The sequence below is a fragment of the Bombina bombina genome, chromosome 9 (genome assembly GCF_027579735.1).
Source record: "Bombina bombina isolate aBomBom1 chromosome 9, aBomBom1.pri, whole genome shotgun sequence".
Taxonomy (NCBI): domain Eukaryota; kingdom Metazoa; phylum Chordata; class Amphibia; order Anura; family Bombinatoridae; genus Bombina; species Bombina bombina.
In genome coordinates this window covers 86709252-86727588 of record NC_069507.1, presented here as the reverse complement: position 1 = coordinate 86727588, position 18337 = coordinate 86709252, and positions in this window count along the sequence as shown.

Sequence of the window (18337 nt, the reverse complement as noted above, 5' to 3'; positions counted from 1 at the left end):
CCAGAACTCTGAGCTCCGGAGCTCTCTCAGTCAGCGGCCATGTTCTTTGTCAGCCGGCTCCGCCCCTGTCTATGAGCATTTTAACTAACAATCCACTTAACTAGTGCAATATCTATTCAGAATATAATATTCACACTCCTATGTCTTATCTAGTTACTTGAAAGTAGTTACATTATAATAATGGCCGTCTACTAAGATTTAGCCTTGTCTATGAAGCAGAATAATAACAGAAAACCCCAGAGTTGCCTTAATGTAACTTTCATTGTGACCTAGTTGTACATCACTTGATCTAACTGATATACTCAATACCTTCTATATTGATTTTTACGCCACACATTTAGCTTTCAGTGCCCTTCTCCTACTATTTTGTGACCTATTAATACTGTTTACGCTGGAAACCTTTATACATCCTTTGTACACCTTAGCTGACTAATCTAATACCATCTTTTAACATTGTTACTTTCATGAACTTAAACCAGGATCATATGAGGGAGAGAATTAAAAAAATAAAATAATGTAAATACACAATTCCTTATTTCAAGCAAAAGCCATAAAAAGGAAGCCATGTCCCTGCCTAACTGGCATTTTTCTCCTTATCCAAAAAGATTTGTGGTTGCTCCAGAGTGTCAAAAACAAAAAAAATCATTGCCAGCTTTAATCCTTAGCCTGGCTGGATAAAGTAAAGAAAAAAAATTCCCTTCTTTTACCAATTGGGAGAATATACTTGAAAACAGTCTCCTTTTTGTCGCAGTCTCATATGAGAAGTCCTGAAATAACTTTCCTTCTCTATAGGTCAAGTGCTGAACTCTCCTATAGGCTCTTATTAGCTCCATTTTAGCTTGGAAATTCAGATATCTCACAACTACCAGTCTTGGCCTAATAGTCCTCTGTTCCGTTGCGTCTTGGACTCTCCCTGTTCTGTGGGCTCTTTCCACTGTGAATTTAACATTTGAGCCTTCCAGCTTTAGAAGGGAAGGTAATGTTTCTTCAGCAAATTGAACCAGGTCCTCTGTTCTTATTTCTTTGGGCAGGCCTATAATCCTCAGATTATTTCGCCTGCTTCTGTCCTCTATCTCTTCTAATTTAGCAGTTAATCTGTGGTTTTGTTTCAGGATTATATCAAATTTAGGATCCATAGAGATTTGCCTGTCCTCCCAATCAGATAACCATTGCTCCAATTCAGTAATCCTGCTATTCTGATTTTTAATATCCTCCATTATTGTAGAAAGCTTTAGGTTAATCTCCTCTATTTTGGGGAATATGAGCACCGAGACCTGGATGGCTATATTATTGGCCTCATTTATTTCTTCTCCTCTTTCCTCAATCAATGAGTCCCCAGTTAAATTTGTGCCTTAAGGGTTTTTCCTATCCCCTGGTTTGACTTTAGTCCGGATTGGTTTACAGATGGTCACATGACCGGGAGCCGAGTTACCGCCCACTAGCAGGGGAATCTCGCAACCGGTGGTGTCCGAGACACAGGCAGCAAGGTGATGCTACGTTAGGGAGCGACACAGATTCCTCAGCCGTTTTTTTAACCAAAGAATCGGAAGGAGAGGCCACAGGGGTGGCCGCAAACACAAGGGCCGCAAGAGGTACAGTGTCCGGATCGCAACCATTCCGGAGGGGTCAGAGGAGATCGGGCCGAGGCCGGAGGTACTAGAGGGAGGTAACAAGAAACCTATTGACTGTCTGACACCTAATGGGGATAATCCCAAGCAAGAACTGCCGATAAATGACTTAATCATTAATATCTCTGATTATACTTTATCTAATGAGCAAATACTAGCCCTTAACAAAGGTTTATCATTTAGCCCAGCACAAAGATTAGATCTGTTTAGGTTGGAACAAGATCTGTTTAGATTTTTTCGATCTATTAAATTAAAAAGCTTTTTTGCAAACAAAAATTTTCAAACTTCTGAGAGGAATAGTAACATTGGGTTGAAACTAAGCAGTTTTGGCCTTAGAAATAAAAGCAAGTTCGATCCAGTTAATGTTAACCATAGTGTTAGTACTAATATCGAATTGGTCAAAAAAGACCTTGAGAAAGTATATAAAAAGATTGCTGGAGAGCAGCATATGAATAACATATCTAAGAAAGAAAGAGAGGCAATTAATTTGCTAAAAAGTAATAAATCATTAACGATAAAGATGGCAGATAAGGGTGGAGCAATTACCGTTATGAATACCAACATGTATATTACAGAGATTAAAAATCAGTTATCTAAGCAAGATGTATATAGAGAGTTGCCATATGATCCTACTATATTTATCCAGAAGGACATTGTATCTATGGTAAATAGAGCTTTGAAAATGGGTATAATATCTAAAGATGTTGCTGACTTTTTAATCATAGATCACCCGTGTATCCCAGTCTTTTATACTTTGCCGAAGGTGCACAAGCGGCTTGAAAATCCACCAGGTAGGCCAATTGTGGCCGGTATAGGTTCAGTTTTTTCCAACATAGCTATCTTTTTGGATAGAGTATTTCAGCCGCTTGTGCACCTTGGCAATTCATACATTAAGGACACTGGGGACTTTTTGGATAAAGTACATAATTTAAATCTATCTGGCAACAAATGTATTCTCTTCACTTTAGATGTGAGCAGTTTATATACTGCAATAAAACATGAGAGTGGGATTTCAGCAGTCATGAAGGTACTCTATACAGATAACAAGTATTTCCCAGCACAAAAGATGTTTTTTGAAAATGTATTGAGAGTTGTTTTATATCAGAACTACTTCTTGTTTCAGGATACATTTTTTCTCTAGCTCCAAGGAACAGCCATGGGTTCCAATGTCGCCCCCACATACGCGAATATATTCATGAATATGTATGAGGAAACATTTATCTATGAGAATACATTATTCCTGCAGTATGCAGTGGCATGGTGGCGGTACATAGATGATGTATTTGGTGTGTGGTGTGGTGTGGCAACATTGGAACCCTGGAGGAATTTGTCGCTGAACTCAATTGCAGCACTGATTCTATCAAATTCTGCCTTAATGCAAGTGAAGTTCAGGTGGATTTTCTAGATACCACTGTATATCTTAGGGATGGTAAGGTCTGTACAGACCTATATGTTAAACCTACTGACAAGAATGGCCTACTACACTATCAGAGTTTTCATCCTAGGAGTACAGTTAGGTCATTACCTAGAAGCCAGTTCCTGAGGGTACAACGCATTGTATCAGAAAAGGATAGACTACATGATAGATTACAGAATATGGCAAAAAAATTTGAGGATAGAGGCTACCCTGCAGCGCTGGTTCAGAATGAATTAACCAAGGTTCAATCTAGAAAAGATCCAACTCCAAAAAAGGAGGATAAACGAATGGTAGTAGTTATGGATCATAATAACCATGGCAGTGAGATTATGAGTGTACTAAAAAAACACTGGCGTATTTTACAGGGTTGCCATCCAGGTGTTGCTGAATTTTCATTACTCCCTATGCCTGCCTATAGAAGGAGGAGAAATCTCAGAGATGAGCTTATACATACAGATATTGGCAGTGCTAATAAAAAACATCAAAGTTATATATCTGATAAAAATCATGGTTGCTATCCCTGTTTGGGATGTGGTAACTGCAACTCAATGATTAAAGGCCCCCATTTTGTACATCCTCTCACTGGTAAAAAAATTTCAATAAAAGGTTTTTACACATGTGATACTGCTTTTGCTATCTATCTTATAAAATGCCCATGTGGGAAAATCTACATTGGCGAGACGACTCGTCTTGTCCGTGATAGAATTGTACAACATAAAATCAGATGTGGAAATTTAGAGGCACCAGTGTCAGGGCATTTTATCCAAAGTGGTCATAACATTAGTCAGGTTTGTTTTCAAATCATTGATGCAGTCCTAGGCGGGGGGGGGGGGGGGGTAATAGAGAGTTAATGCTCAAAAAGAAACAGGCATTCTGGATATATAAACTCAATGCAATGCAACCCTTGGGTTTAAATAAAGAATTCGACTATACCTTATTTTTGTAGTCATTTGAAGAAAAAATGTTAGATTTGCTGCAATTGTTTTTCAATAATTTCTTTTTAACAATTTGTTCTTTAACAATTATTATGATGAAGCCGTAATAATATCAATATCTGTTGTAGCCATTGCTATGTATATATATAGTTGTGTATTGATTTTAATTCTATCTTGCACCAAGGTGAAATAAGGATGTAAAGTTCTAATATTGATGTAATTACATAAGTAACCACTAGGTGGAGCTGTTAAGAAGTGTTAATTAAACACCTGTGCACAGGTAGGCCTTTATAAGGTTTGAATTGTATGTTTTAGCTTTGTATGATTAAGGGTTCCATACCCGAAACTTCACTGTTTTGTTCCAGTATGTGGAAATAAAGATACTTTTATACTACAAGGTGCTGCCTCCTTCTGGGGACTGGTTTGACTTTAGGGGACATCTTTTGTGATTTTATATATTTGTCCATCGGGTCACGTTTGGTTACTTTTTGTTTTTACTTTTGTATTTTATTCTTTCTTTAGCAAATGTTTATGCTTTCTTCCCCAAGGCTAGGTCTTTAGACCACGGTGGATCCAGGAATAGGGTATTTTTCGACCATGTATCTTACAACCTTACCCCAGGATTGTAGCTGAGTTTTGTAGTTGTTATATCAACATGTTGGTGAAGCCCTTCTATCCCAAAGGCATGGGTTCTGTATAAAATTGCGTAACTTTTAGGGAGACACTACCCCCTTGCAATTAATGAACAGGCTAAGCACTCACTTTTTGTGCCATTCCCAATCTCTCAGGGCCTCTGGTCCTCCCACTAAGTAGTTTACAGAGCAGTTTGCAAAGTTCACAACAATTCTATTCCATGCTCTTAACTTGCACACACAGCAATATGTCTCTGCTCTTCGCTATACTGTGCCAAGGTATATATGAATCACCATTTGTTGCGCATTTCATATACCCAGCGATGTATTGGCATATAAAAATAGGCACAAACAATTATAAAAAAAGGAATTAACACACCTTTGTCCAGGTTGCCTGAGCCTCTGTGACTTCCAGCTGTGCGAGTGCTTTTATACAGTCAATTGCCACTGTGCCTGGTACTTAAGGGGGCAGGTCTCCTCCGCATCTGTTTATAACTTGAACAGGGCCAAACAAACAAAAAACAGGCCAACATTTTTGATGCGGTTTAGCTAGACCGGCTCTCTGTTTGACTGAGAACCTATGTCTCCTACCGTGCCGTGCCACCAATCCGCCTCCAATTGTCTTGTGCGTTCCAACGCTGTCTCATGGTCCAGATTGAGTTGCAGCTATGCTGCCAGGAGAAGTCGCCTGCTTAGCTTAGCATGGTGCTTAGCTCTCACCACCGCCCTCTTCCCCAACCTCTGCTACACGCTGACTTCCATTGCACGCAACGTGATGACATCACCACTCGGCACCTCCCGCCAAAAAACCTGAGAAATATTTTTATATTTGTACAATAATACATGCAATATAGCTCATATTACAAGTTGAAAGTAAACGCGATCACTTGAGGGAAATTGCGATTTACGCTAGAAAGATTCTTGCATCCTCAGAGCTCTGGTAAACTGTTTTGAAAAACAATAAAAAGTGTCACAAAACACACAAAATGTGCACAAAAAAGTTATAAGGGCTCAAAGATATGAGGTCTCAAGTGTTAGAGAAAAAAAAGGCAGGCAAAGGTCTTAAACATAGAAATACATACATATACATGTTTAAATATGTGTCTGTGTGTGTATATATGTATACTAGTTGATAAGCCCGCCCAGAGGGCAGTCTATGTGTTAAAAATGTAACCCCCCAAGCTACAAAAAATAAAAAAGTAAAAATACAGAAAAAAATAAACAAAGCTATCCAAAATAATAAAATTAAACCTAAACTAATACCTCTATAAAAATAAAAAATCCCCCCCAAAATACCCCCCCCCCCTAATCTAATACTAAACTACCAATAGGCCTTAAAAGGGCTTTTTGTAGGGCATTGCCCTAAAGAAATCAGCTCTTTTACATAAAAAATAAACAAAGCCCCCCCCCCTAACAGTAAACCCCCCCAAAATAAAAAAAAATAACGCTAATATACCTAAACTACCCATTGCCCCTAAAGGGGCATTTGTATGGACATTGCAAAGTGGCTAGTGAGCTAGAAAAGGAACAAGGGAGCTCCCTACTCCCCAAAATAGCAGAAAACAAAAAAGGTTCCAAACGGGATAGCCAGGAATATGAAACAAAGTCTTTAATGAAAAAAATAATTAAAAATGTCACAGAGACACCACTCCAAAAATAGCAAGGAAAAAAGATCTTACGCTTTTCGGCAATCTCTGGTCTATGATTACGGCGGTCTGTTGCCGAAACGCGTAAGTTCATTTTACCCTGCTATTTTTGAAATGGTGTCTCTGTGACATTTTAAATTATTTTTTTCAATAAAGTCTTTGTTTTATATTCATGGCTATCCCGTTTGGAACCTTTTTTGTTTTCTGGTTAGCCTTGTTGTCTGCAGACTAAGGACCAGATTGGCAAGTCCATATAAGGCAACTGATAGGTGGAATTTGGGTCTTGAAAATAATTACAGTAAAAATTATGTTAATTTGTTTTAACTTGGCTGATATGTTATGTTATTCTATAGCAACACATCAGAAATGTATTGTAATTACAGTTAATGTTCCATGATGCAACAGCCACCAAATTAAAACAGCTACAATTTAGCTTTTTGTATGAGATAGTTCCCATTAAAGTGAAACCTATTTGATCCCAACTCTGCTTGGAGAAAGCGCTCATGTTTATTAAAGGTACACAAAACCCAATTTTTTTTCTTCCCTGATTCAGACAGGGCACACCATTTTAAACAACTTTCCAATTTACTTCTATAATCAAATTTACTTCATTTTCTTTGTGTCATTTGTTGAATGAAGAGCAATTAACTACTGCATTACTGCTTCTGAGCCTACCTAGGTATTCTTTTCAACAAAGGATACAGGAGAACTAAGCAAATTAAATAATAGAAGTACATTGTAATTTTGTTTAAAATTGCATAATCCATCTGAGTCAGGAAAGAAAAGATTGGGTGTTATGTCCCTTTAATCTAGTCCAATCACTAAACTATCTGGTAAATTAACAAAAAGATTTGTATAGCTAATTTCAGATGTACATTTTGGACCATTTGGCGTTTATGAATGAATGTGCAGCTGAATACAGGGCATATTGAGCCATGTATTATCTAGTTTTTAGTTTGCTTTTTTAATCTAAAGAATATTTTGAAAGTCGCTTATTTGTAAACTTTATTTTTCGTGGGGCATAACTTGTATAAATAACAAGTCTGATTATCTAAAGGTCTCTGGATTTGCAAGACTCTGTATCTAACCAATACAATGAAGTCTCTAGTGAAATTCTCTAAAGGTAGTTACTGCGTTACTACTTTCGTCTTCCCAGTTGTTTAGTCACCACAAGTTTATCGGCCTCTAGTCGTGATTAGAACAACTTCAGAATAGTAAACAAGCTGCTCTGAAATCTCATTCTGTTTGAACAACAGCGGGTGAGCCTCCTAAAAGGACGGGCCCGGTTGTCGTGGAGACCCTGAAACCCCTGTAGTTCCCCCTTCTGGCTGCATTATTTGATTTTTGCACCCTTTGCTCCCTGCCCTTTCTCCAGTAAAGTTTCCCTTTCCAGCAAGCGTCATTACTTTCTATAACAGGCATTTGACAACTCACAGCGAGAGACCCTTTATTTAGAAAATTTCCTGAGGACAGTCCCTGCGAGTTTCATGTATGCTCTGGCAAATGTTTGATAATGTGGCCCATCATTAGGAACCTGAACATATCTGGAAAAATAATGTAAACACATTCATATAAATAATTCCTTTGATAGATGCTAAAACTTAAAAGTATTCTTACTACCTAAGAACAGAAAATTGCCCCGATCCATGGAACTTAAATGGTTGATAAGGACAATCTGTATTTGCTTCACTGTGCTATACATCTGCTTTTCAGAAACACCAAGTGGTAAATTGATGGATTTAAATAAATTTAATGTTATGCATATTACAAAACCAAAAGAATAAAATATTATCTGTACTGCCTTAATTCACATGGGGCAAAGAAGTACCCTGGCGTGACTGAAAAAAACATATTTTTGTTACACTACGTTGGTCAACAGATTGCATGACAGCTGGAGATATACAAAGTTGGTTAACATAATAACCAGCTATGGAATGACTCATTCTACCTTATTAATACAAGTGCAAGCATGCTCCATGCAATGTTGATTCACAGTTTTGTCATTTATCCAGAAAAAAAGTATCTTAGCAGCTGTTCTTCATAATGTATTTTAGCATTTTTATTTTTATTACTGAAGTTAATTTTGACATCTTTAAAAAATGAATTTAAAGAATTATCAAAAAGTACAAGAAACCCCAAATGTCTCATTCATGATTAAGCTCGAGCATACAGCTTTACACAACTCTCCTGTTTACAATGATTATTACTGGGAGAACTCATCAGGTGAGCCAATGACAAAAGGCATATATGTGCAGCCACCAATCAGCTGTTAGCTGCTCCTGAACCTACCTAGGTATGCTCTACAACAAAGGATACCAAGAGAATTAGAAAATATAAAGGGAGGTACTTTGGATATTTATGTTACAATCCAAACATCCCGGTGGATTAAATTCCATTATGGATGTAAATTTATTTTACTACAACAAAAGATTTGAAGACTGTATGTTGAGACTAGTATGTAAATCTGTTTAGGTACAAGAAATTTTGTCCACAGCACTATAATATCAATTATTTTTATTTTCTGTTAAACATACAGATATAAAATGCGACGTTTCGAGTGTTGCCACTCTTACTCATGCATGAGTAAGAGTGGCAACACTCGAAACGTCGCATTTTATATCTGTATGTTTAACAGAAAATAAAAATAATTGATATTATAGTGCTGTGGACAAAATTTCTTGTATCATAGATGTTAGGGGAGCCTAGCAGAGCCCCTGTCTTCACGAGCACTATTCTCCGGTTTGTTGCTGTACTACACTGCTTGTATTAAATCTGTTTAGGTGGGAGAGGGAAAAGTGGAGGGAGGAGAGGAGTTAGGTGTATGAGGGAGGACTCTTTTTCGCTCCCTTTTTTTTTTCCTGACTCCTCTATTTTTCTCTTCCATTTCCAACTTCTATAGCTCTGTTCATTTAGTAATTTAAACTATTTATATTATTATGTTTGTAACTTGAAGTCTTTATTTCATGATGTTTGTCCATTAAGAAAGTATTAAACAGGTTTTCTTATTAGACACAATGAGGGATATTTATCAAGCCGTCAACCGCAAATACGCCGGAATTCTGCAGCGTAATTGTGGCGAGCTTGATTCGACCCATTTATCAAAGCCTACAGATTGGCAAAAGTTGAAATTTGTGACATAACATACGATCCGCTGGTCTCAATCCGACACAGATCGATGCTTACGTCATTACAGATGTTCCGAATACAAATTCAGCACTATCTGACAACTTTTGCAAGTTATCAAATTTCTAACAGGTACGCTCACCACTATTCCGGCCCAGCGTACCTGGTTTTCAATCCGCCACCCTGGAGGCTGCGGATGCCATAGGAATCAATGGGAGTCTGAAAGCAGCGAAAGCTTATGTTCGATGCTGCCAGATATCCTATTGATTTATATGGTAGAAAACAAATTACGTTTACAACTAACACCCTAACATAAACCCCGAGTCTAAACACCCCTAATCTGCTGCCCCCGACGTCGCCGCCACCTGCATAAAGTTATTAACCCCTATCCCGCCGCTCCTGGACCCGCCGCCACTAAATAAATGTATTAACCCCTATCCCGCCGCTCCCCGACACCACCACAACGAAATAAATGTATTTACCCCTATCCCGCCGCTCCCGGACTCCTCCGCAACTAAATAAATGTATTAGCCCTAAACCCCTGGCCTCCCACATCACTACCACTAACTAAACCTATTAACCCCTAAACCGCCAGCCCCCCCATCGCCATAAATTAAATTAAGCTATTAACCCCTAAACCTAACAACCCGCTAACTTTACATTAAATATTAACTTATCCCTATCTTATAATAAATTTAAACTTACCTTTAGAATTAAAATAAACTATATTAAACTACTAATTAACCTACCCTAACTATTATCCTACAATTTCATTAAACTATATTAAACTATTAATTAACCTACCCTAACTATTATCCTACAATTACATTAAACTATATTAAACTATTAATTAACCTACCCTAACAATTATACTAAAATTACATTAAACTATATTAAACTATTAATTAACCTACCCTATTATACTAAAATTACATTAAACTAACAATTAAATTAACTATATTACATTTCTAAAAACCTAACCCTACTCAAGTTATTTAAATCTACTATAAAGAATTACTAAGTTACAAAAAAAATAACAACTAAGTTACACAAAATAAAAAATAAATGATCAAATATTTAAACTAATTACACCTAATCTAATAGCCCCCCAAAATAAAAAAACCCTAGCCTACAATAAACTACCAATGGCCCTTAAAAGGGCCTTTTGCGGGGCATTGCCCCAAAGAAATCAGCTCTTTCACCTGTAAAATAAAATACAAACACCCCCCCAACAGTAAAACCCACCACCCACACAACCAAACCCCTCAATCAAAAACCTATCTAAAAAAATCTAAGCTCCCCATTGCCCTGAAAAGAGCATTTGGTTGGGCATTGCCCTTAAAAGGGCATTTAGCTCTTTTTCAGCCCAAAGTCCTTAACCTAAAATTAAAACCCACCCAATTAACCCTTAACCCCTTAATGACCGGACCATTTTTCAATTTTCTTACCCTTAATGACAATGGCTATTTTTACATTTCTGCAGTGTTTGTGTTTAGCTGTAATTTTCCTCTTACTCATTTACTGTACCCACACATATTATATACCGTTTTTCTCGTCATTAAAAGGACTTTCTAAAGATACCATTATTTTCATCAAATCTTATAATTTACTAAAAAAAAATAATAAAATATGAGGAAAAAATGGAAAAAAACACACTTTTTCTATCTTTGGCCCCCAAAATCTGTTACACATCTACAATCACCAAAAAACACCCATGCTAAATTGTTTATAAATTTTGTCCTGAGTTTAGAAATACCCAATGTTTACATGTTCTTTGCTTTTTTTGCAATTTATGGGGCAATAAATACAAGTAGCACTAGCTATTTCCAAACCACTTTTTTTTCAAAATTAGCGCTAGTTACTTTGGAACCCTGATATCTGTCAGGAATACCTGAATATCCCTTGACATGTATATATTTTGTTTTAGAAAACATCCCAAAGTATTGATCTAGGCCCATTTTGGTATATTTCATGCCACCATTTCACCGCCAAATGCGATAAAAAAAAAAAAAAGTTCATTTTTTCACAAATTTTCTCACAAACTTTAGGTTTCCCACTGAAATTATTTACAAACAGCTTCTGCAATTATGGCATAAATGGTTGTAAATGCTTCTCTGGGATCCTCTTTGTTCAGAAATAGCAGACTTATATGGCTTTGTGGTTGCTTTTTGGTAATTAGAATGCCGCTAAATGCCGCTGCGCACCACACGTGTTTTATGCCCAGGAGTGAAGGGGTTAATTAGGGAGCTTGTAGGGAGCTTGTAGGGTTAATTTTAGCTTTAGTGTAGTGTAGTAGACAACCCCAAGTATTGATCTAGGCCCATTTTGGTATATTTTATGCCACCATTTAACCGCCAAATGCGAGCAAATAAAAAAAAAACTTTACATTTTTCACAATTTTAGGTTTCTCACTGAAATTATTTACAAACAGCTTGTGCTATTATGGCAGGAATTGTTGTAAAAGCTTCTCTGGGATCCCCTTTGTTCAGAAATAGCAGACTTATATGACTTTGGCGCTGCTTTTTGGTAATTAGAAGGCCGCTAAATGCTGCTGCGCACCATACGTGAATTATGCCCAGCAGTGAAGGGGTTAAATTAGGTAGCTTGTAGGGAGCTTGCAGGGTTAATTTTAGAGATCAGCCTCCCACCTGACACATCCCACCCCCTGATCCCTCCCAAACAGCTCTCTTCCCTCCCCCACCCCACAATTGTTCCCGCCATCTTAAGTACTGGCAGAAAGTCTGCCAGTACTAAATAAAAGATTTTTTTTTTTTTTTTTTTTAAATAAAAATAATAAAATATTTTAGTTGTGATGGACCCCTGCCTTAGCACCAACCTCCCTGATCCCCCCCCTCCAGCTCTCTAACCCTCTCCCCTACCTAATTACCGCCATCTTGGGTACTGGCAGCTGTCTGCCAGTACCCAGTTTGGCCCCACAAACCAAAGTATTTAAATTTTATTTATTACTTTTATTTTTATTTTTAATTATTTCTGTAGTGTAGCAGCCCCCACCCCCACCCCCTCCCCCTCCCAGATCCTTTTATATGTAAAAAAAAAAAAATGTAACTTTTTTTTTTTCCCCTTCCAGTTCCTTCATTGTCAGTGTGGCTAATGTGTGCATGTGCACGTGCACGCGCGCCCCGTGCACGCGCACCTCCTGCGCATCGTGCACGCGCATCGTGCACACGCGCTCATCGTGCACGCGCGCGCACGCTCCCTCCTCCCACCCGACAACGGCACCATCGGCAACATCGCTACCGGTGCAGAGAGGGCCACAGAGTGGCTCTCTCTGCATTGGAGGCTTGTAAAGGGGTATTGCAGGATGCCTCCATATCGAGGCATCACTGCAATACCCTCAGAGCTGCTGGAAGTGATTGTGATCACTTCCAGCACTCTGTTAGACAACTGACGTACCAGGTACGTCTATTGTCATTAACAGTAAGTTTTTGCAAAACATCCGGCGCGGAGCATCCTCTTCTTCTGACGTCTGTTGCAGAATGAAGTTTCCCTTTAAATTATGTCATCCAAGATGGCGTCCCTTACATTCCGATTGTCTGATAGAATTCTATCAGCCAATCAGAATAAAAGGAGAAAAAATCCTATTGGCTGTTGCAATCAGCTAATATGATTGAGCTTTCATCCTATTGGCTGATCCAATCAGCCAATAGGATTGAGCTTGCTTTCTATTGGCTATTCCAATCAGCCAATAGAATGCAAGCTCAATCCTATTGGCTGATTGGATCAGCCAATAGGATGAAAGCTCAATCCTGTTGGCTGATTGCAACAGCCAATAGGATTTTTTCCCCTTTTATTCTGATTGGCTGAAAGAATTCTATCAGCCAATTGGAATGTAAGAGACGCCATCTTGGATGACGTCATTTAAAGGGAAACTTCATTCTGCAAGAGACGTCGGAATAAGAGGATGCTCTGCACCAGATGTCTTGAAAATGGAGCCGCTCCGCGCCAGATGGATGAAGATAGAAGATGCCGTCTTGATGAAGAGTTCTGCCCACTTGGATGACGACTTTGGCCCGCTTAGATGAAGACTTCTGCCGGCTTCGCTGAAGACTTCTGCCGCTTGGATGAGGATGGATGTCCGGTCTTTGAAAACTGTAAGTGGATCTTCGGGGGTTAGTGTTAGGTTTTTTTAAGGGTTTATTGGGTGGGTTTTAATTTTAGGTTAGGGACTTTGGGCTGAAAAAGAGCTAAATGCCCTTTTAAGGGCAATGCCCATCCAAATGCCCTTTTCAGGGCAATGGGGAGCTTAGGTTTTTTAGATAGGTTTTTATTTGGGGGGTTTGGTTGTGTGGGTGGTGGGTTTTACTGTTGGGGGGGTTGTTTGTATTTTATTTTACAGGTAAAAGAGCTGATTTCTTTGGGGCAATGCCCCGCAAAAGGCCCTTTTAAGGGCCATTGGTAGTTTATTGTAAGCTAGGGGTTTTTTATTTTTGGGGGGGCTTTTTTATTTTGATAGGGCTATTAGATTAGGTGTAATTAGTTTAAATATTTGATAATTTCTTTTTTATTTTGTGTAACTTAGTGTTTTTTATTTTGTGTAACTTAGTTGTTATTTTTTGTAACTTAGTAATTCTTTATAGTAGATTTAAATAACTTGAGTAGGGTTAGGTTTTTAGAAATGTAATATAGTTAATTTAATTGTTTAATGTAACTTTAGTATAATAGTTAGGGTAGGTTAATTAATAGTTTAATATAGTTTATTTTAATTCTAAAGGTAAGTTTAAATTTATTATAAGATAGGGATGAGTTAATATTTAATGTAAAGTTAGCGGGTTGTTAGGTTTAGGGGTTAATAGCTTAATTTAGTTTATGGCAATGTGGGGGGCTGGTGGTTTAGGGGTTAATAGGTTTAGTAAGTGGTAGTGTTGTGGGAGGCCAGGGGTTTAGGGGTTAAAACATTTATTTAGTTGCGGTGGGCTCCGGGAGCGGAGGGATAGGGGTTAATAAATTTAATAGAGTTTCGGTGGGCTCCGGGAGCAGAAGGATAGGGGTTAATAACTTTATTAGAGTTGCTGTGGGCTCCGAGAGCTGAGGGATAGGGGTTAATAACTTTATTAGAGTTGTGTGGGCTCCGGGAGCAGCGGGATGGGGGTTAATAACTTTATTTAGTTGTGGCGGGGTCCAGGAGCGGCAGGATAGGGGTTAAACATTTTAGTATAGTGGCGGTGTTTAGTGACAGGATATAAATAAAATTGGGAAAAAGCCGAATAACAGCGAGATCGATGATTGTTTGTTAACAACAGTTCGCTGCTCATCGCCCCGTACTTGGTGGGCGGCTTTTTGACAGCTTTTTTTTTTTTTTTAAATAATTTTTATTGAGGTGAAGAATATAACAGTACAAAATAAACACTCACATAAGCCCTCAGCCCGTGAGGGCAAATTATAGAAATATACAATACTGTTCATAGATCAAGCATTACCATAAAGTTATAAAGCATAAATGGAATCTTACACTTCAATATCTAAAGGAAACAGAAACTAAGAACCAGAAGAAATTCTAGTATTGAAGTTCCACCTTTGTGGTTAGTAAAAGCAAAAGAACTAACCTCAAGTTTTCAAATTAACATATAGGGCCACTTTTGAGCCCTTGTGTCTATAATTGCCTATATTTATGGAGGGATTTCAGATATGTATCGTACATTAAACATTCAAGTTTGGGGAGAATATATCAAACATCAAACGTAAATATAACGCAGAGAACATAGGACAAAGCCTAAACCAGTATCACTATAGGCAGATGAGGTGAGGTTGCTTATAAAGATGCATCAGTAACCATACAGTAGGTCTCATTTAGAAGGTGGGAAATTACTCCCAACCCTATAACGATTGCAAGTCCTATTAAATATGAGGTGTAGTATAGGATTATCGATATTATTCTAGAGCCCACACTGAGCAGCAGAGAATCCTGTCTAATAAGTCTAGGAAAATATAATATTTCTGATAGGTGTCTGACTAAAACCTAAATACCCTGCCATCTCGGCCGCCGACGGCGGGGCGCATGGTTAAAGCAGGATATCAGGGGAACACCTACAGTTAAAAATGAAATAAAATATGTTCTCTTCTCGGAAAAGGTACGAATTAGATGGGCTAGTAGCACCCAGATAATTCTCCAGGACCTACTCTACTAAGCTGGGTACTTGTCCCTATTAGTCTTTACCTAATATAAAAAAAAAAGGGGGTAAAGTATAAGGGGCATCCTATTCCGGACAAATCTAATTATGTTGCTCAAAACAAATAAGTCTGGTTGGCTCAACCAATGCAGGATCTAAAAATATGTGCTTTACTATTATGAATATCAGGATCAATATAGTTAAATAACATAAATTCAAAGCATGTGATATAACATTTGTGAGCTAATATAGAAACCAGAGAGACCAGCTCCAGATGATAGTATAAGACCAGGAGATAAAGAGTCAACTAATTAGTGTCATATGCTTACATCCTAAAGATTACCCTTACTTATAAGCTAGAGCACTTAAACCTCTTATTATACCGTTAGGGGCCTCAGCCTGGAATTAGCAAAGGTAGTAATATCCTAAACATGGAATACCCACATATGTTCTGCGGCACTAATCAGTTCTAGGGTTTAAGCCATCTTAAGTAAAACTAACAGCTACTGTTGCTGGTTATATGCACCTATAGCTGTCCTATGATAGCAAGTATCTCATCATATTGAATAGGGCGTCTCCCAGAACATTTTTCTGTTATCTAAAGGTGAATAGGATTATATATACAAATAGTACATAGTGTTAATGTTATGTATAAGGGAACCTTAAATAGAGTAGTAATAAAGACACATGATATAGAGTAAAGAAGAAACAAAACAAATCCAAAAGAAAGCAAGAACAGTTGGTCGCTTCAGAAACTGTAAACTGTTAAGTCTCTCTACACTCGCCAATAAAGCAATGTCCCAAGCAAGGTGTTTCAGTCTGCCTACGATTGGATTTGGAGGCAAGCAGTCCAAGTATAACCAAAAGTTATCCTACCCCAGCTCGCCATACTGCCCACTTCCAACAAAGGGGACCATCCAAGGAGGAGATCATCTCATTAAACAGAGGGGCGAGCACCAAAGGCACACTTTTCAGCACCATGTTCCTCTGCTGACTGCAACGCAATTTTTCCAGTTTCACTACTACTTTCGCAGTAAACTAGCAGGAGGTTTTACTGCGTCACTACCGTTGTTTCCCTTAGCTAGCCTTAGCTCATCTGAAAGACCTAGGAGCCGTAGGTCCTTAAGGGCAGCGTCGCTCTTCCGTACAACGGACCCCACACAGTCCAGAGCAGATTTCTCGAACATGTGCGCACCCAGACCAGGGGAGACAACCCGGGTTGCATTATCATTCTCCATGCTAGACCCAGTCGTGCGCTTTGCTTGTATCCCGTTCAGTGCAGCAAAGCTGTGTTCATGCGCTATAAGGATATCATTCACTTCGGGTTCTCAAAATTAGCTCAATTCTTCTAAACTGAAGATCAATCATGTTTTGCAGGTTTTCGCCCCATACTACCACTTTCACCATTTTAGTAGCGATGTCCGAGTTCACCAAACTTCCCAAAAATGCTCACAGTTTATCAAAGAAATAAATGAAGAACAAGGGCTTGTAGCAATAATCATATCTGCGTACGTTTTGACCCAGAGGCCTGGGGGGAAATGTATGCGGCAGCCCCAGCCACGCTGTTCACTATCTCCAAATCAATGAAGGCCTAGTTCACTGAAGTTATGCATGGCTCACTTGAATAACATAGGTCAGGGTGTCAATTATTCACTCCTGAACTTTTGGTAGAGTAGGTAGACAATCTTAGCTTCCAAGTATAGCAGTCCTAGCAAAGTAACTCTTCTTGGTTGAAGCTAAAAATATAAGCAGGAGCTTCACTGAGACACGTCCTGCCGCTCCAAGCATAGGCTCCACCCCCTGACAGCTTTTTTAGAAATAAGGAGAGCGTATTCAGGTCTGCAGCCGCGATGTTAGGCGATGTTAGGCGAGCGTATATGTGCCGTCAAATGCAGCATAGTTGACGGCTTGATAATTCGGCCTCTATAGCTGCAAATACTTGGACAAAGTAGAAGACAGGCGCAGCCCAATTCAAGTGCAGGGTAATTTATTGAGACATAAGTGCAAGTACACAATACATACTCACAAACGTTTAGAAGATTAAACAGCAAAATAGGTTAAAATGATCCCTCCAGTTGGGTAATCGAATTCATAGCCCAGGCACAAACATCTCAGTCGGATAATACTATATCTGGGTGAGAGGTGCTGGAACTATAATTGCTCCTGGTGGTATAGTACAGAAAACTCTACGTACGTTTCGTCTGAGTTCGCTCAGACTTTTTCAAGAGTATGATCAAAATGGTAATAAGCTGACTACCTCACAGGGCTCAAACCTGCTTTATAAAAGAGAGCCACTGTGGGTGGTAAAAGGATTCTCAGCCAATCATAGACCTTGCTAAATGTGCAAACTAATTATGTAAGGCTGAGTCCAATACCAATTAAACAAAGTACTGATTGTTGCTACTGTTGCACATAGTAACTAAAAATCATGTAATAAAACTATTTATAACATTAACATTTGTGTTAGAATAATTATTTAGAAATATTATTAAAATCATTTCTAAAATAGCCTAAAAGGATACATAGAAAATTGTGTAATAAAAAAATTAAAAAATTTAGATATGTAGAAAAAATCCCTTAGTTATAATGTGTAACAGCAAGTATAGAGAGTTAAAAATAAAATGTCACATAAAAGCTTGTAAATCTAAATCTACATTGAGACCGTGGGGCTGCATGGAGTCAAGTTGGTAAATCCAATATGACTCCCTGCGTCTCAATGTGAGGAGTCTATTGGGATATTTGTTTACTGGAATCCAATCTATTATTTGTATTTTTTTAGAACTGGGGTCTTTATTGTGGTGTAGCCTAAAGTGTTCTGATACACTATG